This window comes from Heliangelus exortis, chromosome 2, assembly GCF_036169615.1.
Source record: "Heliangelus exortis chromosome 2, bHelExo1.hap1, whole genome shotgun sequence".
In the NCBI taxonomy this organism is placed as follows: domain Eukaryota; kingdom Metazoa; phylum Chordata; class Aves; order Apodiformes; family Trochilidae; genus Heliangelus; species Heliangelus exortis.
In genome coordinates, this window is record NC_092423.1 from 84636177 (window position 1) to 84663199 (window position 27023).

Consider the following 27023-nt stretch of genomic DNA (forward strand, 5'->3'; position numbering starts at 1 on the left):
TTGTGATTTCATACCAGTCCCCTGAGATGGAAGGTGTGGTTGATAGAGGGTAACCAGACAGGACCAATCTGTTTAACACAAGAGGCTGGAGCATGCAGGACATCCAGGGCACAGGCACTGAAGAAGTGCTGCTTCCCCTCGGTGGCCAAGAGATGCTGTAATTCCCCCTCCAGCTGTCTCCTAGCCCTGTAAGGGGTGCAGTGAGAGGAGGCACAAAGAAGAAGCCACAAGGGCCAGGGACAAGGAGTCTGAAGTGTCTCATGACATGAGGGAAAGGAGCCTGGTGGCTCTTGGTGGTAGGAGAGGTCCCAGGGTAGTAGAGATATTTCATATGGCTTTTCTGTTTTGACTTGTTATTCTTTAATAAAGTAATTCAGATAAATAAATCTGATGATTTCACGGCAGCCTGCAAAGAAATAAATGAAGAGGGGTGGGAAACAGGGCAATGATGGCTGCTTCGGGAAGCAGGGGGAGAGATGGGGCTGTGTTGCTCAGTTGGCAGAGAAATAAAGGATAAAAAGGAGAAAAAGGAAATGGGAATGCAATATAGACTTTAGAGGCTTCATCAAATGTCCTTAACCAGCTTTCATGAAATTATGAGTATGTGACTGAACTACCTTCCTAAAGGAGTGTTCCAGCAGATTAGTGGGAAATAAAATGAAGGGTCATTTTTCTCTTGGAGCTGTTGAATTCATTCCTTTTAATGAATCAGTGAATTGCAGATTTTGCTTATCAAAGGTCCAGGTTCCTTTGGAGCTGTTTGATGATGAGCCATATTCTGCCCTGACTTCCATTCCAGGCATCCCCACCAAGTTCAATGATATCTTGTGGAGAGTAAAGGAGGACAGATATTAGCTTGATGTTTTTAACAGTGCTGTGGCTGCTAATGAAGCATGGTCTGATCTGGTACATGTTCAGAGACTGTTGTCAGTGTCTGCAGTAGAACAGACCATCTTTCATGTGAAGATGCAATTGATTCGTCATCACATCATGTCCACAGGAAAGTAGAATAAGTCCTCTCTCTCGTTTGATTTTGTTCCCATCGATGAGTCACTCAGATAAAACATGCCAGAAATTGTCAGGGCATTTTTGGCAATGAAAGGGTTTCCTTTTTCCCTTCTGCCTCACCCAAAAGTGATGGAGCTGTCTAGCTTGTTAGATAGCATGGGCAAGTTTTAAGTCTCCCATTATAACCTAAAGAAACGAGAATTTTGCTTTTGCAAGAAAGAATTGCAGAACTGGAAATGATCCATATTTGGGACATGAATGCAAGCTGTTATGCAGATCAAAGTGTCTATTTGGAGCTGAATTACTCAACAGCATCTATCTATGCCTCTTCAACACCTGCAGATTAGCAATGTAATCGTGTGGAGGTTGCTATAGCTACATCTCTAGAGCAGGTGGAGTTCTTCATCTCTTGGAGCATAATGTTTGTTCTTTGCAAATAAACCATATAAGAGTATTTTTTAAATGTCACCCTAGTGGTGTCAGACCCTGTCTCTTGCTGATGCTGATACTGTCACATCAGATCTGTCCTTACTCTATTAGTCCTGATTTTCTCTAGAAACCATTCCACTCCCATCTGAGCCTCATGCTTTGTTCATAAACACACGACTGGGCACCAGTGCCTTGCCAGTCCAGACCTAGTAGAGTCATAAAGCAAGTACTTGAGTTTAAGCTGTGAAGGACTGCTCAAGTTTATTGAGCAGATATGGAGTCTTGGCTTAGAGTTGATGGCATGTAAGACTGTAAGCTGGAGCTAGATACAGGATGTAGGAAAACTACCAGCTTTCTGTACCAGCACTTTCCAGGGTTTGACTGAATGGTCTGACTGCAGTCAGGCAGGGGCAGTGTTGGTTGTGGTGGTTTTTGGCTGGTTGTTGGCCTAAATCTCTTCCCAAACAAGGGCTCTGTTTGCTTTTTTTGCATCAAATACTTCAGCCTTCTCTTTTGAACTCCCCTGCTGTTTACTACCATGAAGGGTTGCCCAGATGACCTTTTCTTCTAGCTGGCTGCCTGCAGTGACTGGCATATGCTGTGACCCTTAACCCTCTGCCAGTCAAGCCCAAAACATACTAACCCATGTGAAAACTCTGTAGCAATCCCTCTACAAAAAGCTGATAGCCTAAAAGAAGAGCCCTGACAAGTAAAAAGAAAAACAAACACAAAAAAACCTCCCCCCCTCCAAAAAAAAACAACCAACAAATGAGAAGCTAAGAAGAAGAAGCACCAAAGACTAGATTAAAAAAATTAATCAGGATTCTTTGTCTTTTATAATTTCGTCATTCTCCTTGTTTGTCTTTTTCTCTAGCTCCTCATCAAGTGCAAGTTTTTGATTTCTCAGTGAAGAAGGTACATAAAGAGAGGTTTCTTACTGAAAATTGTTAGCAATGATAGAGGATGTTTTCCCATCCTGGCAAATTTTAATATCTACACTAGAAAACTGAATATCAGAAAATGCTCCAAACACAGCAATACCTAAATAGCTTTTCAATAGAAAGCTCTTGTTTTCCCCACAAAGCAGATGCCTTTGAAAGGGTATTTAGCAAAAAAAAGTAGGAATATTGCCAAGCAATAGAGTGGCCAACTTCATCCTCAGCGCTGCTGTTTCCACTTATTTCTTTTCCCTTGAGTTTGTTTTCATCTGTTAAGTCGTGTCACTTATAGATTGACTCTTTGACTTTTTCCAAATTCCTGAAATATGTATGTTCCTTGGAGCTTGCTAACTTTTGTCTGCCCTGAAAAGAAGTGCTATCAAATTTATTTTCATAAATTCGGTCAGATAAAAATATGTCACGTTGCTTTGAGACAAATCCATCTTCAGCTCAATTGGTGCATTACATATCATGGCTGTATTTCTCACCATCTTCAGACTGTTACCTTCAGGCAGCTTCTTCTGTGGGTTCTCCAGATTGCTGGTGCTGATAACAATACCAAAAAGGCCACTCATTATGAGAGAGGCTGTTTAATGACTGTTTTTTCCACCGTTGCTCCTTCCAGCTGTTGAAAAAGATGAGCCAGACAAAGGCAGCGTGAAAACAATCCCATCAACCTTGCCTTCCTTTTCTTCTGATGCAGTCTGCAGTCTTGCTTATAGCAGGTAATCAAAACATTGCCAAAAGCAGTAACTACGTTCTGGCTTTGAAAAGGGTGTGGGTTTAAAGGACAGAATTGAAGGCAGCTGCAGTGCTAAGTGCTGCAGGAGCCAGCTCCCCCTACCCGAGTGCCGGATTGCTGTCAGCACCGAACTCTAACAGAGCAGGAACTGAGTCTTGGTAAACATCCAGCTCGGGGAAGGTGTGCCCAAAGGACAGCTATGAAAATGGTTTAATTTGGTTTTTTCAAGCGTCCAGTCCAGAATTAGGTTTGGGTTGTTTGGGGTTTTTTGATTGTTGGTTTTTTGTTTTTTCTTTTGCTCTTTGAGCTGCCTTTTTTTTTTTTTCTTCCTCTAAGGCCCATTATAATTTGTAAACTGTTAATTTTGTACTACACCAAATTACGAGTAACATTTGTTCATGAGTTAGCTGCCAGGAAGTTGAGTTTGCTTTTTGTAGCCTGCCTGGCAAACAAAAACCATGCAGACAAATTTGCTGTACACACACGTGCATGACCAAGGTTTTCCAAAGCAGCTGGCAATGTGGGAGGCTGTGGTTCCTCACCCTGAGACTCCTGCAGTGGGCTTTCTTCCCTGCAAAGAAGCCTTCCTTAAGACACCTCCAATCAAGGAATTAGAATTTTAGATACACCCCATATCATTAGTCACTTTTGAAGCAAGCAGCCTTTGCCATCAAAAAGGAAGAATGTGATCTTGATAATTGCCACTGTGCCCTTATTATGCACAGCACCTGCAGAGCTTTTTCGGAAGGGGAAAAACTCTTGCTTGGAAGTCTTCTGGATGATTCTGTAACAGAGAAAATAAAAGAAAGTCAGTCTGTTTGAAGTCAGAGCAATCAGTAGTTAGGCTGAGGCATAAGCTTATTTCTTACCTAAAAGAAATGCGAGGGGAAGGGGAAAGACTACAAAACATGGCAACTGATGCTTTTGGCAGGGGGGGCTGGGGCCAGGGGGGAGGAAGGTTTATTTCCATCCCACTGTACAGCACTGTACTTGCACACCCCTGACTCAGCCTGACCTCAAATACAGCCCATGCCCTGGGGTCCATTGGTGAGAGCTTGGTCCCACACTCACCTGCTGCATCCACCACCTCCTGATGGAGAGGGTTCCCCAGCTTCTGGCAAGTCAGAAGCCAAAGAGCTGCAGGGGGTCACCCACAATTCACAACACGGCAGCTTCTCTGTTCCCATCACTGTGGAAATCGTTTCTTGAAGCAGCCCTAATTTTCCTTTCATCAATTAGGGGCAGGCTTTTGCCCTGGATTGTTTGTTTCCCCTGCACTGCTCCATTTGATATTATTTTCTCCATGACAAATTAAACACAGCTGGACCTGTCTTGAATAGCTGAGGGTGGTTTTAGATAAGGTGGAGGAAAAAAAAAAAAGACACAATAAGCATGAGAAACAGGAATAAATTGACATTTTGAAGGCAAAGGAGTGGAAATAGCTGGGACCTGACAGCTGCCCATGGAAGTGGATGTCTTCTGATTGCCCATCAGGTCTGGTCACACCATCTCCCGGGGTCAGGCAGGCTAACAGGGTGCTGCAAAGTCCATTGCTCCTGGGTGTATTAGTGGTGACACTCCTTGTTATGCTGAGCCCTGTAGCCAGCCTGGAGTTTTCTGGAAAAGCCTGGTAATGAGGCTCTCCTTTATAACCTTTACCACATACTCAGTCAAGCCAAGACCCATGTGTTCTACACAGGGACATGTCTTCTCAGGGAAAAAAGAAAGTTAAAAAAAAATATCTTTTTTCCACTGTAATGATCTGATACCAGGAACTTTGAAATTCTCACATCATGTGCTCCTTTAGTTCAAAAAACCTTATTTTACATTTTCCCTCTGCTTCCCCCACCTTCTCTGCTTCTTTGCTGCAACAGTCTCCCATAACACATTAACAGATTAAAAATAACCTGCTGCCACCCTTCATCTACTTTGGCCAATTTAAAACTAGACAAACTACCCTGGGCACTGTGGAGTTGAGGAAGCAATGTGTGCACATGTGTGTGCATATGGGCTCTGACCTAAAGGGAAGCATTCTAATAGCAAGAGGCAAGAGGTTATTTTTATTTCCAAGGTACTGATTTTCAGTACCCCTTTTTCTGCTGCCTTTTTTCTCTTCTGTTAAGACAATCAGCCAAAGGTCCAGAAAAGTAATAATTACAGTTTTTGTGTGACAATGATTCATGAACAACAGGATTAAAAAAAAAAAAAAAACAAACAAAAAACCAAACCAAAAAAAAAAAAAAACAAACCCCAAAACATCAATGCATTCATCTTTCTTGAAGAGATCAGGGTCTAATGATTAAAGCTGAGTGAGCAGCAGGCAGAGAGCTAACTGCAGAGAGGCAGAGCTGTGCTTGGAATTGGCCCTGGGTGCAGATGTTCCTAGAAGAGTTGTGTGAAAAGGGATATTAACTACCAGCTCACCTCCATATGGAGCCTTTTGAGAGGACCTTTGACTCAGAGGTGTCAGGGAGGGAGGGAGAACAGCACCATGTGCAGAAAGAGGTACAGCCCCAAAGCAAGTGCAACCTGTGTGCTGGCTGTATCTGCTTGCAAGGAGAGATACAAGGAGTGCAAGGAATAGAGGGGCTTGGAAATAGATCTTAGTATCATGAATGCTTTTGCAAAATTAAAACAGCTCCGGTGCTTGTATGAGCAGGAGGAGGTTGGACAGGAGCAAAAAAAAAAACAAACCTGTGGGGTATGGAGGGAAGAAAAGCTGGGAGCTGAGTCCTCTGCCCACTCAACACCTGAGCAGCTCAGGGTACCTGAGCCATACAGGGGGCAGAGGAGGAAAACTGTACCCCAGCACCCCACTGGCACAAGACACACACCTATAAAAAGGCACAGGTAGCCACTTAGCCAGCAATTGCCAGCCCAGCTGACAGTCACTGCTGGTTTTCTCCTTTTATCCGTCTCAGCATTCACAGAGAATGTTTTGTGTAGCAACTTAAGATACAAATCTCTTCAGCAAGGATTTGAAGCAGGTTTTTCTCAAATGTTTAATAATTTGCTTCCAAGATTGTTTGTGCTGGTTATTAAGCGGTGGGAATCAGGTTAAATCAATCTAGCAACTGGGCTGGATGGCAAATTATAAAAATTTCTGGGTAACCTGAGCTGACACAAAAGCTGTTTCCCCATTGTGCTCCCCTGAGAACATGCAAAAATCAATCACTCAGAAAGCCTTTCAATGCCTCTGTCCCCATGTGAACTCCATTTTTTTTTCCCAGCTGCTACTTATTTACCTACCAAGGCAGCCAGATGCTTTCCTGAAGGTAGCTGCCAATGTTGCATCATCAAAGGTGAACTGATGTCAAGAAGCCACAAAGTACAAGCTGAGAGATTTAGCTTATTCAGAAATCATGGTTTGTTCCTCCAAAACTTCACACACATCTGTACTTATTCACCCGTGCACATGATGCTAAAAGAGCAGCTGTTACAGGGTGAATCCTCTCCTCAAACAGATGAATCCTCTCTGCTTCCCCCAGCCCACACCTTCTGCCTCCCTCTGTGAGATGCAGCAAGTTTCAGGGCAGACCAGAAAATCCTGTTCAAGAACTAAACCTGATCAAAGAAGCATTCATGCAAAAGCTGTAAATTGAGGAGGGTTTGGAGGATTGCTTTCTCCTCTGACTTGATAGAGAGCTGTTCATTGCATGTGAAAAAGCATAACATCTTGTTAGAGAAGTCCTGGAGCATTCTGCTCTCTCATGCAGCTGCATGGCTGCATCCATGGCATAATCACAGGCCCCAACCTGATCTAACATCTGTCTCATTTACTACACAGAGTTTTTGATGATATATTTAGGATTGTTGGGGTTTTTTTCCCCTTCATCTGAACTTGAAAACAGTTCCTGGCAATGAAGTGTTTAACAAAAACTTTGAGATTGATGGATTTGGTTGGCTTTGTGTGGGGAGGTAAAGGTCATTTCAGCTCTAACAGTTGTACTTTAGATCTCCTACTTAGTTAGCTGGTAATTTTCTTTAAGTTCTAAATACTCTTCAGGATAGAATGAAAATGGTATTTTTCAAATTAAGTGCACATTAGGACTTGTAAATTCTCCAGTGATACACTAGCTAGGGTAAAGTGCTCGTTAATATCTGTTATTTTCTCACTATCAATAATTTTTAAGGTCTGTTCCACAAATACTTTGGGTAAAATGCTTAGGGGCAAGATCCTCTGAACACTTAGGACCATTAGGGTGGCAAGAGAAAACAGTTATAGACTTGGCTTTTTTTATTTGCTCAGCCAAATTATTTATCAAAAGATACCATCATTAAGATGGGAGTAGTTATTTCCCATTTCCCAGAGCTCTGCAGCTCTGAATTAATAACTCCCATGTTTCTTACATGTAGGGAACAATTATTTTGTGTCATTATACATTCTTTTACAATTAAGCTCTTCCCTTGACACCTGCAAATTTTGACATGAGATTGCTCAGCTTTCAGCATTACTGATCAACAACTGGAATTCCCAGCACTGATGCTTTGGATAGCCCCACTTTTGGGCATGTGGGTAGGGAGGTCCCTACTTGGTTCTTCAGGAGGGAGGTGGCCATTCTGGGAGGGGGGAATGAAGAAGGTGCCCACTGTCTGCTGCTTTCCTGTGCAGGGAAATCCTTCAGCTTGACTGGACTCACCTGATGTGGCCATACCCACATGGATCACACTGCAGTTTATTCTCCTGGATAAACCAAAGGTTTCCTCTTGCTGGGCACTCTCATGCTCTCTTTTTCCAGCAAGCAGCTTTGATTAAGGGAACTTTTTCCACTGGTTGGGTGTCAGCTGATTGGTACTGAGGTCCTGGGGTACTGGAGAGCTGGATGATGAAATGTCTGATCCATGGCTGTCCACAGTCTCAGGCTGCTTCCTCTCTGAAATAATGCTTCAGCACTGACATCCACTTATCTAGCCATGGGTTAACTTTCTGTCTATTTTCTCTAAGCTGTTGTGGGTTTTGTTCCCAGTAGGCTTATTACTTGATTAATTATCTTTCTGTTAACACTTGCTCATCTTCCATATGGGATCTTCTTGGGTTATCTAAATGCACAAAATATTTAAAACAATGTTTTTTCTCAGCTCAGCTCTATTTTGAAGAGGACAATATATTTTTCCTCCCTTCCAAAGAAAACAAGAGAATTTTTATAGCATGTCCAAACTCACACTGAATATTACTTGGGAGTCAATTCGATTTGTTACCTTGTGCACTATACCAAGAAAACAGTGTGGACAGGCTCTGTCAATAAGCCTATCTTTAATTTCTCTTCTGTCTAGATTGAGGGCTAAATTTTTTGATGGGAGATGAATTTGTAGTCCCCATCTCTCTGAAATCACAGCAGATATTCAAAAGAGGAAAGATGCTGTTCTTTCACTCTATGATGATAGCACTTTCCCAGATGCAGGTTGAAAAATATTTGCATCAGTATAAATAAGCACTGCATAACTATAAATAAAGAACACAGGTAATAAAATGTTATCATTGAAGTTGAAATTAAAATTGAATCCTGCCAAGCCCTAAACATAGATCATGACAGAAAAATCCAATACACCTTTTTTTTTTGGCGGTGCTGTAATTATAGACTAGGCAAAGGAAAAAAGGATTCTATGGCAGACATCATTTGTAATGATTTCAGTAACATTTCTGATGTAAAGCTGTGAAAAGAATAACTATTTGTGAATGGCATCTACATGTGCATCTACATCCCACTGCAGAGAGATTCAATCTGCAGCACTTACCTTTTAACCTGAGTGATGCCACAGGCTGTAGGACCCCAGGCCAATTTCTGAAGAAGATGAACCAGTGCCCACTGGGTGACTGCTGCCAGGACTGTCCCCAGCCCTGGGCCCTGCTGCCTGAACCCACAGCTCTGATCACGGAATAGTTTTGGCTGGAAAAGACCTTTAAGACCATCAAGTCCCACTGACCTAACACTGCCAAGCCCTCCATGAAGCCCTCACTCATCACCAAATTACACATCTTTTAAATACTTTCAGTCACAGTGACTTGACCACTTTCCTGGGCAGCCTGGTTCCAGTGCGTGACAACTCTTTTGGTAAGGATACTTTCCCTAATATCCTGTCTGACCAACCTGATCTCCTTTTATGATCAGGTGACCCGCCTGCTGGATGAAGGGAAGGCTGTGGATGTGGTCTACCTGGACTTCAGCAAGGCCTTTGACACCGTCTCCCACAGCATTCTCCTGAAAAAGCTGTCAGCCCACAGCTTGGACAGGGGCACTCTGCACTGGGTTAGGAACTGGCTGGAGGGCCGGGCCCAGAGAGTGGTGCTGAATGGTGCTGCATTCAGTTGGTGGCCGCTCACCTGTGGTGTCCCCCAGGGATCAGTGTTGGGCCCAGTTCTGTTTAATAACTTTATTGATGATTTAGATGAGGGGATTGAGTCCATCATCAGCAAGTTTGCAGATGACACTAAGCTGGGGGGAAGTGTGGATCAGCTGGAAGGCAGGAGGGCTCTGCAGAGGGACCTGGACAGACTGGAGAGTTGGGCTGATTCCAACGGGATGAGGTTCAACACGGCCAAGTGCCGGGTCCTGCACTTTGGCCACAACAACCCCATGGGGAGCTCCAGGCTGGGCACAGAGTGGTTGGAGAGCAGCCAGGCAGAAAGGGACCTGGGAGTCTGGATTGACAGGAAGCTGAACATGAGCCAGCAGTGTGCCCAGGTGGCCAAGAAGGCCAATGGCATCCTGGCCTGTATCAGGAACAGCGTGGCCAGCAGGCCCAAGGAAGTGATTCTGCCCCTGTATTCAGCGCTGGTGAGGCCACACCTCGAGTCCTGTGTCCAGTTCTGGGCCCCTCAGTTCAGGAAGGATATCGAGGTCCTGGAGCAGGTCCAAAGGAGGGCAACTAGGCTGGTGAAGGGACTCGAGCACAGATCCTATGAGGAGAGGCTGAGGGAGCTGGGGGTGTTCAGCCTGGAGAAGAAGAGGCTCAGAGGAGACCTCATCACTCTCTACAACTCCCTGAAAGGAGGGTATAGCCAGGGGGGGGTTGGTCTCTTTTCCCAGGCAACTCTCAGCAAACAGGGGAGGTTTAGGTTGGACATTAGAAAGAATTTCTTTACTGAGAAAGATCACCTTTACTGAGGTGATCAAACACTGGAATGGGCTGCCAGTGGGGAAGTGGTGGATTCTCCGTCCCTGGAGATATTTAAAAAGAGCCTGGATGTGGCACTCAGTGCCATGGTCTGGTAACTGCAGCGGTAGTGGATCAAGGGTTGGACTTGATGATCTCTGAGGTCCCTTCCAACCCAGCCAATTCTATGATTCTATGAGTCTATGACTTCCTCTGTTTCTAACACCTGGGAGAAGAGACCAAACCCCACCTCATTACAGCCTCCGTTCAGCTGGTTGTAGAGACCAATAATGCCTCCCCTCAGCCTTCCAAAGACAAATTGGGAAGTTTCCAAACCTGGGGAGAAGTCCCATGTAACTAAGAGCCAGGTGACAGCTTGCAGACCCTGATGGCAGGGGGTTGTGTCACGAGTCCCACCTGCTGCCCACACCCCCCCATCACAGTCTGACCTGCTGCAGATAAGAGGCACTTCTGCTCCCATCATGGGCTGTCCCAGGGTGATTCCTTTTGGAACAGGTCCTGCTTGCTTTCTCTGTTTTCTTTGGCCAGGAGAACTTGGCACTTTATCCAGGCTGCAATTAGCTGCTTGCTGGGTAATGGTTTTGAAGAGAGAGATAAATTAAACCCTAGGGTTAACTGTACCTAAACTCAAGTCTTCTATCTGGAAGAAAGTTAATTGTTTATCACGAGGACTTGGTCTGAGCCTTTTGCTGGGCCTTTCACTGGCCAAGCAGGAAAAGGTTTGCAACCATTGGAAGCATGGACCAGTGTGAAAACCCCCCTCAGAGCTGTTCACACCAAAGCAGAAAGCATTCCATTTAAGTTACAAAGAGGAGAGTCTCTTGTCACCTCTCTAGAAACCAAAGCTTGAGGCCAAAAGCAATTTCTTGAACTTCAATAGCTGAAAATAAAGTTTTAAAAAATAAGAACATGTCAGGGAATTAAATGAGAACTACAAATTTAACAGGGCTAGTGTTTGCCCAGGAGAATATTGAGGAGAAATGTATAAAAAGAGGGGGTTTGAGACACAGTTAAGTGAATTGCTGGTCCCATCCATAACATCTGTTACAGTCCTGGCTGTTGGGTATTTACTTTCAAAGAAATCAGCTTCCACTACTGCCTGCTGAGGAGCCCTAAATCAGTTGTGCAGATGCAATTACTGAAAATTAATCTGTCAGAGCAAATCTCACGTAGTCAAGGCCTGTTTGGGCTTCCCTCTTGAACTCATCTTCGCCTCAGGAATAACCTAAACCAATATTCCTTAAATCCACCGAGTATGAGCAACACAGATATAAGCCTGTCTTACTAAGAAGGTTAACAAAACTTTAAAACATTTGTCACAAGCTGGTAATGGCATCTGGGAGTCAGTCCTCCACAGGGATCGTCACATGGTTTTATATTGGGATCTCCTTAAAAAAAGATCTCCATTAAAAAAGTTAAGATCATTATAGTGCCAAACAACAGAAATAGCCTGGTGCCATTTCAGAAGCATCAGCAGACCCTGATGGACAACACGTGCACAGAGGTCCTTGCACCTTCATGCACCAGCAGGTACCTTTTTTTGACAGGGCTCCAGTGCCTGGTGTCTGAGAGATGATTTGTAAAGTGAATATGGCTGAAGAATGGGCATGAGATCCTTGTTTGCTCCTCTGAGCTCAGCCCATTGGCTTGAGTATCTGAGTAATGAAGTCTTTCTTCATTTAGTTAGGCCACTATTTAGTTGTGGTTTTCTTACTATAGATGAGATGCTCCCCAGCATGCCATTTCTCTTTGATCTGTGACAGTTTCTGTAACAAATGATGCATAAATATATCAAAGGCTATTGACAGTGTCAATAAATAAGTGCATCCATATTTCTGGTTTATGGATGTCCTTGGGGGCTTTTGTTTTTGTTTTTTTTTTGTTATTGCTGTTCAGGGTGTTAGGTTTTTTAAAATAAAATTTTGCTCAAGGGACTGCTGCTGACTGAGTCTTTGCAGCCTGTTCTTGCTTCAATCCCTGCTCTGCACAGCAAAGACACATGGAAGCCCCCATTGAGCCACTGCTCCTGATTAACTTCAGGGAAATGTTTCAGAGCTCTCCTGAAAGGGGATGAACTATTATTCAAAGCAATGATTTCTGTACTGTCCTTTCTGTGAAACAGGCAGGAAAAAAGGTAGGTGTTGCCTTCTCACAGCCTTTGTCAGAGTTGCTCAGAACACCTTCGCCCCCAAAGGCTGTATAGCTCAGATGAAAATTCTCACATAAAAGTTGAGGTCTGAAAAAAATGTCCAATTTTTTTTTTTTTTTTTTTTAAAAAAAAAGAATTGGTTCCTTTACTTTCTCTCTTTTTATTCAAGCCTGGGAAAGGGGGGAAATTTTAAATATAAGCTTTATGTTTTATGAGAAAGCATGTATTTTCCTTGCTTTTCTAAAAAAAAATCCTACTTTCAACTTTCAATTATTTGTCCAAGTTTGTTTTTTTTTTTATTGTTCCCCTCTGTATTCTGAACATTTGATCTATATGAGGCAATGTTGTGTTTAACCTTGCTAGCACTCAGAGCAATAAAATATAAAATTGATAGGTGAAAAGGGATACTAAATCCCCATTGCAAAATTATCTGGCAGGTTCTGAGTCATGGGAAGATGTTGACAAAATAGAATTTATTTAATATTGATGAATGTGACACTAATGCACCTGGAGAGAAATATCAACAATCAACACAGATATTTAGAGAACATTAATAGAGGAAAAGGCCTTGGGGTTGTAGCAGGTAATGGAGAGTGTAAGTGCTCACATTGCAAGGGGAGTAATCACTATCCCAGGGTATAAAAGGAAGGATCTGTCGTGTGACAAAAAGGGAGTGAGGAGCCCAGCATTATGCAGGCTGGGTAAGGCTGGAGCCAGAGCCCAGCATGCATTTTTAAGCCTCACTTTCTAAAAAGGACACTGAGAAGTGGCAGAGGAATTAAAGGGCAGGCAGGGGGAATAGTGAAGGGGGCTGCAGGTTACGAGTGTGATGGAAAGCAATTCACAGGGCAGGAGGGAACCCCAGCGAGCACCAGGATAAGTGCTAATATTTATTTGTGTGCCATTAGGATGGACTTGCCCTGCAGCAGAGATGCTAAAAGGGTCTTGAATTAAAAGTGGAACAATCCCATTTAGATACAAGAGAAATGACTTAATAATAAGGGCTATTACATAGGCAATAGAATAAGCTGTCTGGTGAGCAACTGAGCATGAGTCACTATCAGCAGAAGGTTTCCAAGGCAAGACTGGAAAATGTAGCAGTGGGATCACCACAGAAAAGGCTTCCCAGCATTATTCTAGCATGGCTGGTCTAAAAGGTCCTTTGCTGGCATCTTCATCTACGATTCTAGCATCTCATAGGCTGCAAAAAATGACTCTACAAACAACAGAAGAGGTGATATACCCAGTTTATTAATTAAATCCATCTGCCACATGCAATAAGCCTGCAGCATGACTGGGACAGAAACTCCAGCCCTACAAGCCTCACCCCAAATGGCCCATCTGCTTTACAAGCATTACAAGTGCAGGTCCAGAAGCTGGAGACACTGCTTTTGGAGCCATCCACACAAGTGGCTCTTACCACACACATTTTCAAAGGAAGCTGGCACAGTTCCTGTCTATTTTGAAACATTTGCTTCTGGAATTTGCAATGCTTGTACCAGCTAAATACTAAATTATCATAAATGTAATTTACACGTTTCCCATATAAGGAAATGCAAGTGGAGAAGAGGGTTTCTGAATGTTCATATTTCCAAATTAAAGGAATGTAAATGAGCCTGCTGTTCAATTCAGTGTGTAATGTGTTATTTCACGGTTGTCTCCTTGATATTACAGGCCCCTTTTACATTAGGCAATGTCACATCCCACCCAAATCACCATGAGATAAAGATGTTCCCCTTTAATGTAATAAAGGACAACGACAATATTCCAACAGAGAAAACAACATGCATACTGATTTGGTATAAATGCACCATCTCTTGCTGGAAATACTCCACCACGTCCCTTCCATCACAACATGCAGCATTGCATAGTTTCTTTCATCAAAAAACCCTCCGTGGTGAGGCTTCTGTTGACTCCCCATCCCTTCCTCCAGCACCTCCTCACACCTTACTGAGGAAGCAGCTGTTTCAGCTTTCTGTGGAGCAGTCCCACTACTGACAGCACGAGCAGGATGCTCAGGAGCAGAGCTCAGCCTGCTTCTTGGCAGAGGATTTCTGTTCTGCTTTTTTTCCTTGTTTCCTAACAGCCAAGCAAAAGGAAATTATAGGACGGCTCCAAATTAATTCATTAAGGGCTGGTGACAGATGTTCCCTCCTACTCTGGTTATCTTTAAAGGGAAAGTGTGCTGGGCATAACATGGCTAAAGGGCCAGTGGGAGATGAGCAAGGGAATGATTTGTTAGTTTTTAAGTAATCATAGCTCAGTCTGGACAACCATAAAGCATCTTTACTTCTACTAATAGGTGAAATTTACAGTGCTGTTCACTGGGAAGTGAAATGCTCCTAAGAGGAGGAGGGGAAGATTTGAGAGTTTCCTATTCATTTAAATGTATTGCTCCTTGCTCTTCCTTCCCCAGCATTACTTACTAGAAGACAGCCTCACAAACCTATTTCAGTGGCAGCCCTTTGCTTTAGGGACCAGGCAGAGATTGCCACTTGCTGCTTGTGCTAAGGCTGTTGCTGCAGGGCTGCTCCTCTCTCTGAGGTTTGACAGGGTGACTGAGGGTGGCCCAGGCAGCTGCCCTTGCCATTCTCTCACCTCTCTGAGCTGATGGATATCTTGGGATGCCCACAGCACCAGAGGCATTGCAGCTGCCCTCTGGTACAACACAGCTGCCTCTCTACAAGGGCCTGAAAAAAGTGGGAGAGGAACCTCAAGTGCCCTTTGCATTACACTGTCCTTACCACTCTTCACACTGTCCCTTGGATAGAGATTTCTCCCTCTGGATCCACTGTCCTCCTCTCTCATCTGGACAAGGAGCACCCAACTGGGCAAGAGTGCATGTGTCCTCTTCAAAGGGACTGGCCCAGAGCATTGGCCCCTTGTGACTTCTGGAGTGTTATCAGAGGCCATGTTGTGGAGAACAGGGGCTCCCTCACCCAGTAGTATAATATCCAAAGCATCATGCCCCAGAAAGCATAGGAAAGTCCTGTAGTATATCCTTCAGCTCCTGAGACTGTAGGCAAGCTGCATGAGGTGTTTTCTTGGAAGGAAATAGGTGGTCTTCCAGAAGATTCCTGCTTTCCTTGGCAGCTTTTGAACTGAGCTGGTGGAGGAGTGGCTCAATGTGGGGAGACAGCAGGAGACAGCTGAGGACAAAGCCATCCTATTACTTTGGGTCCCTTCACTTTCTAACATTTGCTTTGGCTGTGTGAGTATAACTTTACACAAACACGTGTCATTTTTCCAGCTTCTTTTGATGAAGGGTGCAAGGGGCCTGCAGAGATGCAAAATAGCCCCACACAATGTAAACTAAATTCTGAGCGAGTGAATGACCCTGATGTAAATGCAGCCCCATGACACTTATATTCATTTAGTCTTACAGATGCACAGCATTACCTCTGTAAATGTTCACTGCTTTTAGTTTTGCATTTTCTCTTTACAGTCAAGGGTAAGGCAATGTGCTGAAAGCACACGACATGAGTGCTCATGTCTTACGCCCAGCTCTGCCACTGGTTTCACATTAACTTATGATGTCTTGTCTCTCCTGTCTGAGAAGATGATGCTAAGATGCTGACTTGGGGGTTGACTGGTTGGTAAAATAATTTCTTCTGGCTGTAAAATGGTGATATGACAAAACAAGGCTTTCCTATGAATGTATCTGTCATAACAATTTCTGTGTGGTAGGCAAGTTTCTCTGGTCCAGAGGGAGATGTCCCATTTCATCAGAGAGAGTGCTCTCCCTCAGCAGTGAAGGAGAAAATGGAAAACAAGTGCATAGTGTTCCATGCAAGGCAACAGGGAGCTGGTGAGCGTTATAATTCACAATGAAGAAGCAGGTGAAGAGCATCTACCCTCCACAATGTCACTGTGACAGATGAAGGGGCAGCTTATCCTCTTGAAGATGACACACCCAGATCAAACCTACATGAGCCAAAAGAGGGATTCAGAAGGGCATTTTCCATCTTCCAGCCAGCTGTTTGGCCACAGATCTACAGAGCTGTCCTCATCAGTGTGAGCGTCACCTGAGGCAAGAGCAAAATGACTGCAAGCAACACAGAAGCTAGGGCATGTTTAAATGCCAGGTCTACTCTGGGCTTGAAGGCAAATCCCTCTCAGCTTGGATGGGTTTAACATAAGGTATACGAATGGTCTTTCATTTTTTATTAGCATTTTTGAAAGCCTGGATTTGCTTCTACTGCAAAAAAAGAAAAACCCTGGATATTTTTTTAATGAACCCATATCTGGCTAGCCCTCACTATGATCAGCTTTAAATGCTTTGAGAGCTCTTGATGAAGAGCACTATATAAGAGGTATTATTCCTCAGGCAACCTGGAAGATTTAAGATTTACTCTATGTACTCTAAATAGCCATTAGCTTGCAAATTCAAAACACCAAATATTTCTGACAGAACAAAGAGAGTTCTCTTCCACAAGTACAAATTTCACAGGAAGTTTCAACTTCCAAGATTTATCTGTATTTTAGCATAAGTCTCATTTGCAGTTATTTCCTGCAGTTTTCTGCTTGAAAAAACAGTCTTAGCTTTAGGAGACAGTGTATCTTGTCAGCCTTCATAATGCAAAAAACTGTTAATGCTATTACTTGGCTTAAATTTCTGGGAAGAAAATGTCTCCCCAAAGAAGTTTTGCAAACCTTAAAAGAAAAATGGGATCTGAAGTTTAGACTGGAAATAATTTTGTAGTCTGAATTGCAGTGGAGGTGAGCGACATGGGCTGGAACAGAAAGTTCTTATTTCTGCTATTGCAATGCTGGAGGGCAAATGTTATTCACCAGAAAAGACCAACTTCCTAAGCTCCAGCCAGTCAAAAAATCAAAAGTCTGGTGTCTGAAAGGACATTGACTTTGATAAAGAGTACTATCATGGGTAAGTTATTCTGTAGCACCGATTGACTGAGGCTCTCAATTGCTGGATTCCCCATGGCAGCACGAATGCCATCGGACAACCAGGTTAAAGTGAGCAATTGCAAGTCTAACCCATGAGCTGCCATTAGCAGCAACACATTCCCACTGCAGCAAAGCCACCTTGAGAGTTTTCCTCCCACTCCTGCAAAGCAGGAGCAGGCCAAAATAGATTGAATCGGCTGCGCCTCATTCTCCTGACAAAATTGAAATAAAGGTATCAAAACACAAGAGTGTCCCAGGATCAATGCCTCCTGCTTTGAAAAGAAACATTCCAGCTTTCCTTCTCTGTTTACTACATTTAACATTTATGCAGCAGCAGGAGACCATTATCTTGTGACAATGTTCTGCTCTAGTGACATTACCTTTTAATTATTTCTTCATTAAAACCAAATTAGAAAGCGGTCAGGAAAGTTAAGCCAATTGAATTGCTCATTTGGCTGAACATCTCAACACCTTTTTTTAGAAAAGTGGTGTGGGCTCATGCAACAAAATGTTTAATGATTCACCTCACTGCTGGGAAGCGCTGATTTTCATTTTAAATGGTGAACTTGCCACACTTGTCACACCGCAGTCATTCTGAAAGGACCTTGCTTAGTTAAATACCAGAATGGCAGAATAGATGGTTTTGCCCACAGCTATAAAGTGATGATGCTAGATTGGGTTTGGCACCGTCTCTTGACATTGTTTCTTCATTAAAGCTAAAGGCAGAAATAATCTGTGCCTGATGAGAAATGAAAGACCCAGGAACCTGCATTCCCCGGCAGCAGAGCAACTGCATTCCTCACCAGCAGAGCTGGTGCCTCCCCTTCACTCTTCCCTCCCCAGCACCATGAGGAGCACGGCTACAGAGAGATGCTGGGACAGGCACCAGCTCAGGCAGCCAGCTTTGGAAACCTCTTCTCCTCCTGAAGGGCAGAGAACGGGGCTGCCTGCCCAGACAGCTGCAGTGCTGCTCCCACAGCCCACAAGCAGAAGCTGCTTCGTGCTGCCAACGCCGGGCAGTCACATTTTACACAGGTACAGCCAGGTTGCCTGCACATATCTTCCCTGCATGCTGGAGCAGACAAAGGGCAATGCAGTTCCTGTGGCAAGGTTTTGGGCAACCTTCCCTTCTCCATTTGTGTGGATGGTCTCTCTTGCACTTCATGTACTGGGGGAGTTAAGTGAGAGACTCGTGTTTTATGTATGAAACTGGACAGAGTTGTGCCACCAACACTGAAGCAGAGCTCAGACCTCCATCCGGTACTTTGGCTTTAGTAGCTCACAAGATTTGCTCCTCTCCCCCAGGATGCAGCATCCCCTGAAAGTTTTTGCCACAGCCTACAGTGATCAGGCTCTTTGGGAATGAACTGCAGCATCCAAACCTATCAATCTATTCAGGTATTGTAGTAGTGACATGGAGAAGGCTGAGGTTCTCAATGACTTCTTTACATCAGTCTTCACTGGCAAGGACTCCAGTCACACTCCCAAAGGTACAGAAGACAGTGGCAGGGGTTGGAAGGAAGGAAGAACTGCCCATTTTTTGTGACCATCTGAAGAACCTGAAAGTGTACAAGTCCATGGGACCCGATGGGATACACCCATGGGTACTGAGGGAACTGGCAGGTGTGGTTGCTAAACCTCTGTCTAGTATATTCCTAAAGTCATGACAGATTGATGAAGTCCCCACTGACTGGAAAAAAGATAACATAACCCCCATTTTCAAAAAGGAAAGAAGGAGGATGCAGGGAACCATAGGCCAGTCAGTCTCACCTCTGTGCCCGGTAAGATCATGGAGCAGATCCTCCTGGAGGCACTGCTGGAGCAGAACAGTAACGAAGAAGTGATTTGGTATAACCAGCACAGCTTCACCAAGGGCAAATCTTTGCCAGAAAAAACTTGTGGCCTTCTATGAAGAGGTCACAACATCAACAGACAAGGGAAGAGCAACCAATATCATTTACCTGGACCTGAGCAAAGCTTTCAACACTGTCCCACACAACATCCTGGTCTCCAAGCTGGTAAAATATGGGTATGATGAGTGGACCACTCAGTGGATTAAGAACTGGCTCAATGGCTGCACCCAAAGAGTGGTTGTCAATGGGTCCATCTCCAAGTGGAGGCCAGGGACAAGTGGAGTCCCTCAAGGATCAGTATTAGGATCAGTCTTGTTTAACATCTTTGGCGACATGGACGGTGGCATTGAGTGAACCCTCAGCAAGTTTGCTGATGACCCCAAGCTGTGTGGTGTGGCTGACACACTGGAGGGAAGGGATGGCATCCAGAGGGACCTTCACAGGCTGGAGAGGTGGGCCCATGCCAACTTCATGAAGTTCAACACGGCCAAGTGCAAGGTCCTGCATCTCAGTCGAGGCAATCCCAGAACTGATATAGGCTGGGCAGTGACTGGCTTGAGAGCAGCCCTGAGGAAAAGGACCTGGGGGTGCTGGTGAAGTTCAGCATGAACCATCAGTGTACACTTGCAGCCCAGAAAGCTTAACTGGATCCTTGGCTGCATCAAGAGAAGCGTGGCCAGCAGGTCAACGGAGGGGATTCTCCCCCTCTGCTCTGGTCTCGTGAGACCCCACCTGGAGTCCTGCATCCAGTTCTGGAGCCCCTTTCTTAGGAGGGACATGGATGTGCTGGAGTGTGTCCAGAGCAGGGCCACAAGGATGATCAGAGGGCTGGAGCACCTCTCCTATGGAGACAGACTGAGAGAGTTGGGGTTGCTCAGTATGGAGAGGAGAAGGCTCTAAAGAGACCTTATTGTAGCCTTCCAGTATCTGAAGGGGGGCTACAGGAAAGCTGGAGAGAGACTTCTCAGGATGTCAAGTAGTGATAGGGCTGGGGGGAATGGATACAAACGAGAGGAGGGTAGATTCAGATTGGATGTCAGGAAGAAGTTCTTCACCATGAGGCTGGTGAGACACTGGCACAGGTTTCCCAGAGAGGTGGTGGAAGCCCCATCCCTGGAGGTTTTTAAGGCCAGGCTGGACAGGGCTGTGAGCAACCTGATCTAATGGGAGGTGTCCCTGCCCATGGCAGGGGGGTTGGAACTACATGATCTTAAAGTTCCCTTCCAACCCTGAAAAAATCTATGATTCTATTACCTGTCAAGTGCATCCACTAAGCCACCTCACAAGTATCATCAGCCAGATGAACTTCCCTCCACCAGGAAGACAGGGATAACCTCCATGAACCTGCAGCCACAGATGAAGTGGTTCAATTGACAGTGTTCAGCATCGCTGGGGCACACTCCTTACTACCCAGTGCTCTTGACATCACAGTTAGACAAGTTTTAGGGAACAATCAACAAAGAGTGAAGTATAATAACAGGAAAAATAGAGAGGAATATGGGTTTCTTAAGGAACTATAAAGCTACATGGGAGAGAAAAACAGATGCTTCACTTTGAGGACATAACAGAGATCAGACTTCTTATAGCTTAGCTCTTCAAGCAAAGAGAGTTTGCAGAGTCTCAGTGATGAAAGCTAGAAGCAAAGTTTACCTGTGAACCTGGACAGCTCAACATGATTCACAGTTAGCAGTTTGGGCAGCCAGAAGCATGCAGGAAAATGGGAATGCTAAAACTGTGGATTTCTGGCTTCCAGTGATCTGGTATATACCTTGAGCTGCAGATCAAATAATGGAAAAGGCACATTTTTTGATCTGAAAATGAGGAGCAAAAGAAGGAAGAGTTAAACAGATGTCTAGGTCCTTCTTGTGCAGAGTTTAGAGTAGGGGAATTTGTAATGGTATTACATGGATGCTACAAGGCAGACAGTACAGGAAAATGAAGCCTTGCCCTTTCAGAATCGGCAGTCAGTTCCCCATTATGCCTTTGAAAGGGAAATTTAATATGGAATTTTAAAAACGGATCAATACTGGCACTAAAGTTGGCAGCCAGTGAATGTACCACACACTTATGATGTCTGACATAAAGAGAAATCTATGCAGTTTGGAGCACTTGGTCCAATCCCTCTTGTCCCTCCACCTCTCAGATGCATATCTGCAAGGAAATGACTTCACTTGTCACTAAGTGCTGCAGGAAAGTCATCCTTTAAAGATGATGATCTGTCTGGGATGTACTGGATGGATTTGGTTGCATCTGGGGTGGGGAAAATAGAAGAAAAATGAGCACTAGGAGGACAGTACAAATCTATCAGTCATGGGGTTATGATTAATCTCTTTGGTTTGGGTACACTAATGCAGAGGAGTAGCATTCTGTGTTCAACCAGGTTGTTGTTTCAATAAGGCCTGTGCCTTATGTTTAATAGCTGTATTTCATAGATAATTTATGATGATTCATTTTCAGTTCAAAATAAACGTGAATCAGCAGCAAAAAAGGAGGGAGAGACAGAGAGAGAGAGAACATGATGCAGAGGTGAGGCTGATGCAATAATTTTCAGTTCTAAAACAGAACAAGTAAGATGAGGATATGGCTGGGTTAGTGATCACTGTAATCAGCACAATTGACTGCTTATAGATGAATAATCTTTGAGTTCTAGGGAGGTAAATTGAGATTTAGGTATTTCGTCTTTATCCTAACACTACAGGTAATGTAAGACAAATGGTCTGTGAATTCCTAATACCAAAAATATTTGTTGATTATAAAAAAAACAGAATGTATACATGGGGTGAAGTTACAGAAATACAGATTTGGACTCAGATTAAATTTTAAACAAGCCTCGAGGTGAGGTTTTTTTCACTTTAATTATTTCTCATCTCCATTCAGGCCCATCTGTAATTTAATCAAAAGTGATCATAACAGTTTCATGGGTAAATGGAAAATGGATCTTGATAGATGCTCATTATACTTCATTTTGTTAACAGCTGAAGAAACAACAAGAGGAATGAACTTAATACAGCAAGAAATGAGGTTCTGAGAAAAAGGAATGAAGAGAAGGATTAAATATTATTAGATTAAAGGAACTCAAGCTGTGCTGGATGTCCTAATTAAAACGAACATGGGATGGATGGAGCAGTGGACACATGAGTATCAACAGATGTGTATAAATAGCTCAGAAAAGGAGGAGAGCATGGGACAATCTGAAGTTATCCTGTGAAAGGAAAGGTGAGACAGAACACAAAGACAAGGTCTCTGGAGAGAATTTATTTCTCCTGTTCAACAAAAACAAGGATGCAGGGGTAGGGTACAATCTGACTCCAGGAGAAAGGACTGGGTGGCAACTTTCAATCAGAATGAGACAGACTGGAAGTAGGTCCATGTGCTGGCAGCAGCTCGTGGAGTCTTCTGACTAAAATATAACACTGGCTATTTTGTTCTCACTCCATGCTGACACTAAAACGGTTTGGTTAAGAGGGGTTACCAGGTTCACCTAATGAAAAGGAGGCACTCTGTGCAGAGTAGAAGCACTTCATGGGAAAATACGCCAATGTTTGTTTTTTTTTAATTTTTCCTCAAAAAAACCCTATACTTTCTGAGTGCTAAATACAACTCTACTAACATATGACCAGAGCATGCCTTTGGGAAACCTGAGCTTCCTTGCCAGGCATTAATGGCCCCAGTAATTGTACATCCATCTTCTAGGTGGCCTTTTCATAAGGTCACATCAAGGCCAATCACCAATGTCTGCTGTTCCTTACAATCCCTTCCTCACTAAAGCAAAGTCTTAACCAAAGACCCTTCTTACCATAGGTGATATTACAAGAAAAGGGGACCCTAGCTCCAGTCCTCAGCAGGTGCTCTCAGGCATGGCTCTCTGGCAGTGGATGAGTTGATGGGCTTTGTCACCAGTGAGCTGCAGAGGCACAGAAAGCATGGCAGCTTTGAGTTCAAAAACTCTTTTCCAAACTGTGAAGGCATCATGTACTATAACAAGCTCAAGAGGAAGGATATTACACAGCCTTCCAGAAAGACAAAGGCCAGCTGTGATCTTTCAAAAGCAAATGATGAGCCATGGCCCACGATCAGAGGAGGGTGGTTTCACTGAGTGTTAGACCATACAATGTTGTGTTTCAGTGGTAAAGACCCAACCCCTGCTGGAACCCTGCACAGAGCAAGGGACAGCCTTGAAAGGAAACATCAAAGCAGTGTATATAGACAGGAGTAAGACTGGTCCACAGAGGAGGTCAGGGGTATGAGGACAGGACTGTGTTAAGACAAAATAGACTAAAACAGGCTTGTCCTTATCTTGAAGTACTAGGGAAAACAGGCAATAAGATATTGAGGAAATGAAGTTGAATGGGTGGGTTATCTGTATCCATCCATACTGAGCTTCCACTTTTATGGGGAGCACTTGAGAAGTCAAGACTAAATCCATAGAACAGGAGGGATGCAAAGAAGTGTCCAAGCAATGACAGTGGTACATAATAGTTACAGGTGAGACAAATTAAAAAAGTGAAGTGGAAATGAAAAATGTTGCAAAGTGAAATTTAATGACTCCACCTTTTGAGTTGAAAAGACAATAGTCTATATGCAGCTGACAAAAAAATAACCTTGGATAATCAGCACATCTTCATTACACGATGGCGTCCTTTTTTTTTTTTTTTTTTTTTTTTTGTCCACTGTCTTTTCTCAAATCTTAAGAATTCCACCAATTTCTAGCTCCTGGAAAATCAATTAGGTTGCACATGCCTAAATTTTAGCTGTTGTTAGCATTGATGTCACTGAAGTCAGAGGAGATATTCCAGCAATTCATGCAATTCCTGATGCTGAGCAGCTTCCTTACTACACTATTTCCCTGCTGTTTTCATGTGAGGTGCTTGAAATATCACAGTTTTAAATAAAAAACATTAGTATATTAGTAACTTTACAGTGATAAATGTCTACATTATCCTTTTTCTTGAGAAAGGCACTGCAGCCATCAGTTTTTCATGTCAAAGCTAATATAGTCACCCATGGATTACATTACACTGTTGACAAAAAAACTAGATTAAAGGAAATCTATTTTTAGCTTTTTAAAAGCAAAGTTACCTTAAAAAGCATGGTGAAGCTGAGGAATGGAGTGATGGGACATCATCACAAGCAATCCACCACAGAGTGGGTGACTGAGATAACCACTACTACTGTTTATTTTTTTTTAATCTGCAATGAGCATTCCACCCTTAAAGAACTTCATGAGGAGAGCAGTGGAAGCACCATGACCACTGTCCTCAGTGGGTGTCACATATCACAGCCACATTAATCTGCTGACAGGATCTCCTCTGCTTTCAGACTCTGGCCGCAGAGTTTGGGAAGTTGAGGGCTGGGGCAGAAAAGGGACTCTCCCTGGTGTTGTCCCTGTTTCAAGCCCCTGAATGAGCCCTTTTTCACTGGGGATGGAAACTTGCTTATGGTTAGAAGACCAACTGAAGACCTGCATCCTACAATCTGCCTGTGAACAGGTACAGTGTTGAATTTCCCTTTCTTCACTCACTGTATAAGGACAGCTCACCTAAAGTTTGAGCAAGGTTGACACTGCAACCCCTTTCTGCCTGTTGTCCAGCACAGATCAATTTATGAGTAAAAAGCTAGAATTTGCACACATGTCACTTCTAGGATCTCTTTTTCTTCTTTCCCCATGATCCTGTCTCTTCAGACCACAACTTTTCCCATGACGTGCCCATCCAGCACTTTCCATTTTTCAAGCCTGCTGCAAGCTGACCTCTTGTCTCTGTCCTTCAGCACATCATGAGAATGCTATTTCTACTGTGTTTGTGTAGGCTTATTGGTGAAAAAATTATCACATTATTTGGAGACAGGACATAAAAAACCCAAGCAAACAATTGGTGCAAATTTGTCCTTTGGCTGCTGTTTCACAGGTCTTGAAGGAATTCAGCAGGACCTAGGCATGCTCACAAAGGCTGCGTCTTTTCTCTGTGAAGGACAGAGATTTCCAGCTGCTTACAGCAGCTTGGAAGTTAATCCACTGCCTCACATTTGAGTAAATATTATGTATTTTGTCTTTCTGGAGCCTAGCATCACTGTTCACAGATGAAAGGTACTGTCATATTCCTGCAAGAGTTTTTATTCCTACAGAATTAATTACAGTGTCAAATCGAATTTCACTCTCCTCTAGCACCTGATTTCCACCCATGAGCCAGCAACCAGACGTGGTAACTCAAGTGAAGGGACAAAAGCCCAACTACTGCTTGAGCCAACAAACAGAAACCTGCATTTTTGAAACTTCATATCTCAGACAACAGCACTGTGCTCCTTTTGGCAAAGGAAATCATCCTGAGGAAGGATTTATCTAGTGACTGACAGGAAGCAGTGGGCTATGAGCCTAGAAGAGAATATTTTGGCTGCTTCATTCCTTCTCCTCAGAAACTCTTTCCTGAAGAGCTCTGTGCTGCACAGCACTTTCCAAGGTAACTGGTAATGAGGTTGCATTTTGATCTTGTTTATAGTTTGCAGAGGTTTTCCCCATATTATAAAACTACTTTTATAGAGTACAAAAGATGAGTACTCTCTGATCATTCAGCTAAGAGAGTTTGTTTTTAATATGGAGCCTTCCTAATGATGGCCTTCCAGGCCATGTGAGGTCAGGACCAAAACCTGACTGTATATCTGGTTGCCCTGGAATATTTGTGCTTTAAGGATATTTTTATCCTTATTTTTATACTAATAAGGATATTTTTATCCTTATTGTTGTGCTCATTAAACCTACTGCATTGCAGAGCTTTTATTTGTAACCCCAGGTGGGAAAACTAGGGCTTACCTCAGTGTCAGAGCTGGATATCTTCACACATGCTCATTTTGAAATGTGTTTATCAGAGGACAAGATGACGTTTGATAAATGGTGAGATGATCCAGATGACCAGGTGACCAGTATGAGCCAGGAGAATGGAACCAGATAGGGAGGGGAACCCAGTACAAGACTTCTGAAAGCAAAGCATTCATCGTTGTCATGCTGACCTTGCCTTTGAGAAACAAGGCTGGGTGAGGGTGTTCTGATCCAAGACAGTGATGTCAGATGGACGTGAGCTTCTCTTTGCTGATGAAAGGTTGTTAATCAGGAAATGGTAACCCTGCAATTAAAAAAAAATTAAGTTATAACTGTCTGGCGAGTTTCTAACCAAAATGTTGCAGAGATTTAAGGAAGAGAGAGAGGCATAAGTAGATATGCCTTGACTGACACTTTACCTATATCTAGGCTGATGGGAAAGCCATTGCCAGCACAGCCACACTGAAATCTGGGCATGAGTTTCCAAGGGTTACACACATGTCTAACCATGCTTCCATTTCTCTCTTCCAGATGAGGCTGGAGAAGAGTATGTGGGTTGCTGCACTCTGTCCTACAACCCAAGAGAAATTACGTTGAAGATGCCTGAAGGAGCTGTCTGCTTTCTTTCTCTCAAAGCACTGAATTATTAGTACTGTATTAATAAAATCCATTAAGGTTATCTGAACAAATCTTTCTGTAATTTCATAAATCGCTTAACAAATGTGTGAACTCAGCTGTGCTATTCCTTAGTTAAAACACATAACAGCTGAGTAATATGCAGGCAAGTAACACTGCTGGTTAATGTAGTTTAAATCCAAAGGGCATGTGGGTAAAAAAGAAGTCATCCGAGGACCAAAGTCATTAGAACAAAAGATGCCCATCAGCTGTTGTGAATTTATGAGGGCGTAAGAGTGGATTAAAAGAGGGATTTAGCTCCTTCAGGACATCTTCCATTAGCAGAAAGAAAAGCCTCTGTGAGTGGGCACTACAGCAGCATCTAAATTGCCTGATCTGAAAGTGCTGCTGCTGCTTAGCTGGCACTGCTTCCTCCCGCTTTACCTTGGCAGCAAGT

The 27023-nt window shown here is 43.6% G+C and overlaps 2 long non-coding RNA genes across 3 annotated transcripts; one reads left to right on the plus strand and one right to left on the minus strand.

Annotated features, from left to right (window-relative positions):
* Positions 1-202: 202 nt before the first annotated feature.
* LOC139792873 (uncharacterized) lies at positions 203-26256 on the minus strand. Of its 2 annotated transcripts, XR_011724422.1 has the most exons (4): positions 25946-26256; positions 10662-10801; positions 3660-3901; positions 203-406 (listed from the first exon to the last, which is right to left on the minus strand). It is a non-coding gene; the product is annotated as an uncharacterized lncRNA (long non-coding RNA). The 2 variants fall into 2 exon arrangements; XR_011724421.1 differs by lacking the exon at positions 203-406 and having other exon boundaries at positions 2746-3901.
* LOC139792874 (uncharacterized) lies at positions 23888-26630 on the plus strand. The gene is made up of 3 exons (XR_011724423.1): positions 23888-24629; positions 25304-25595; positions 26483-26630. It is a non-coding gene; the product is annotated as an uncharacterized lncRNA (long non-coding RNA).
* The last annotated feature ends 393 nt before the right edge of the window (positions 26631-27023 follow it).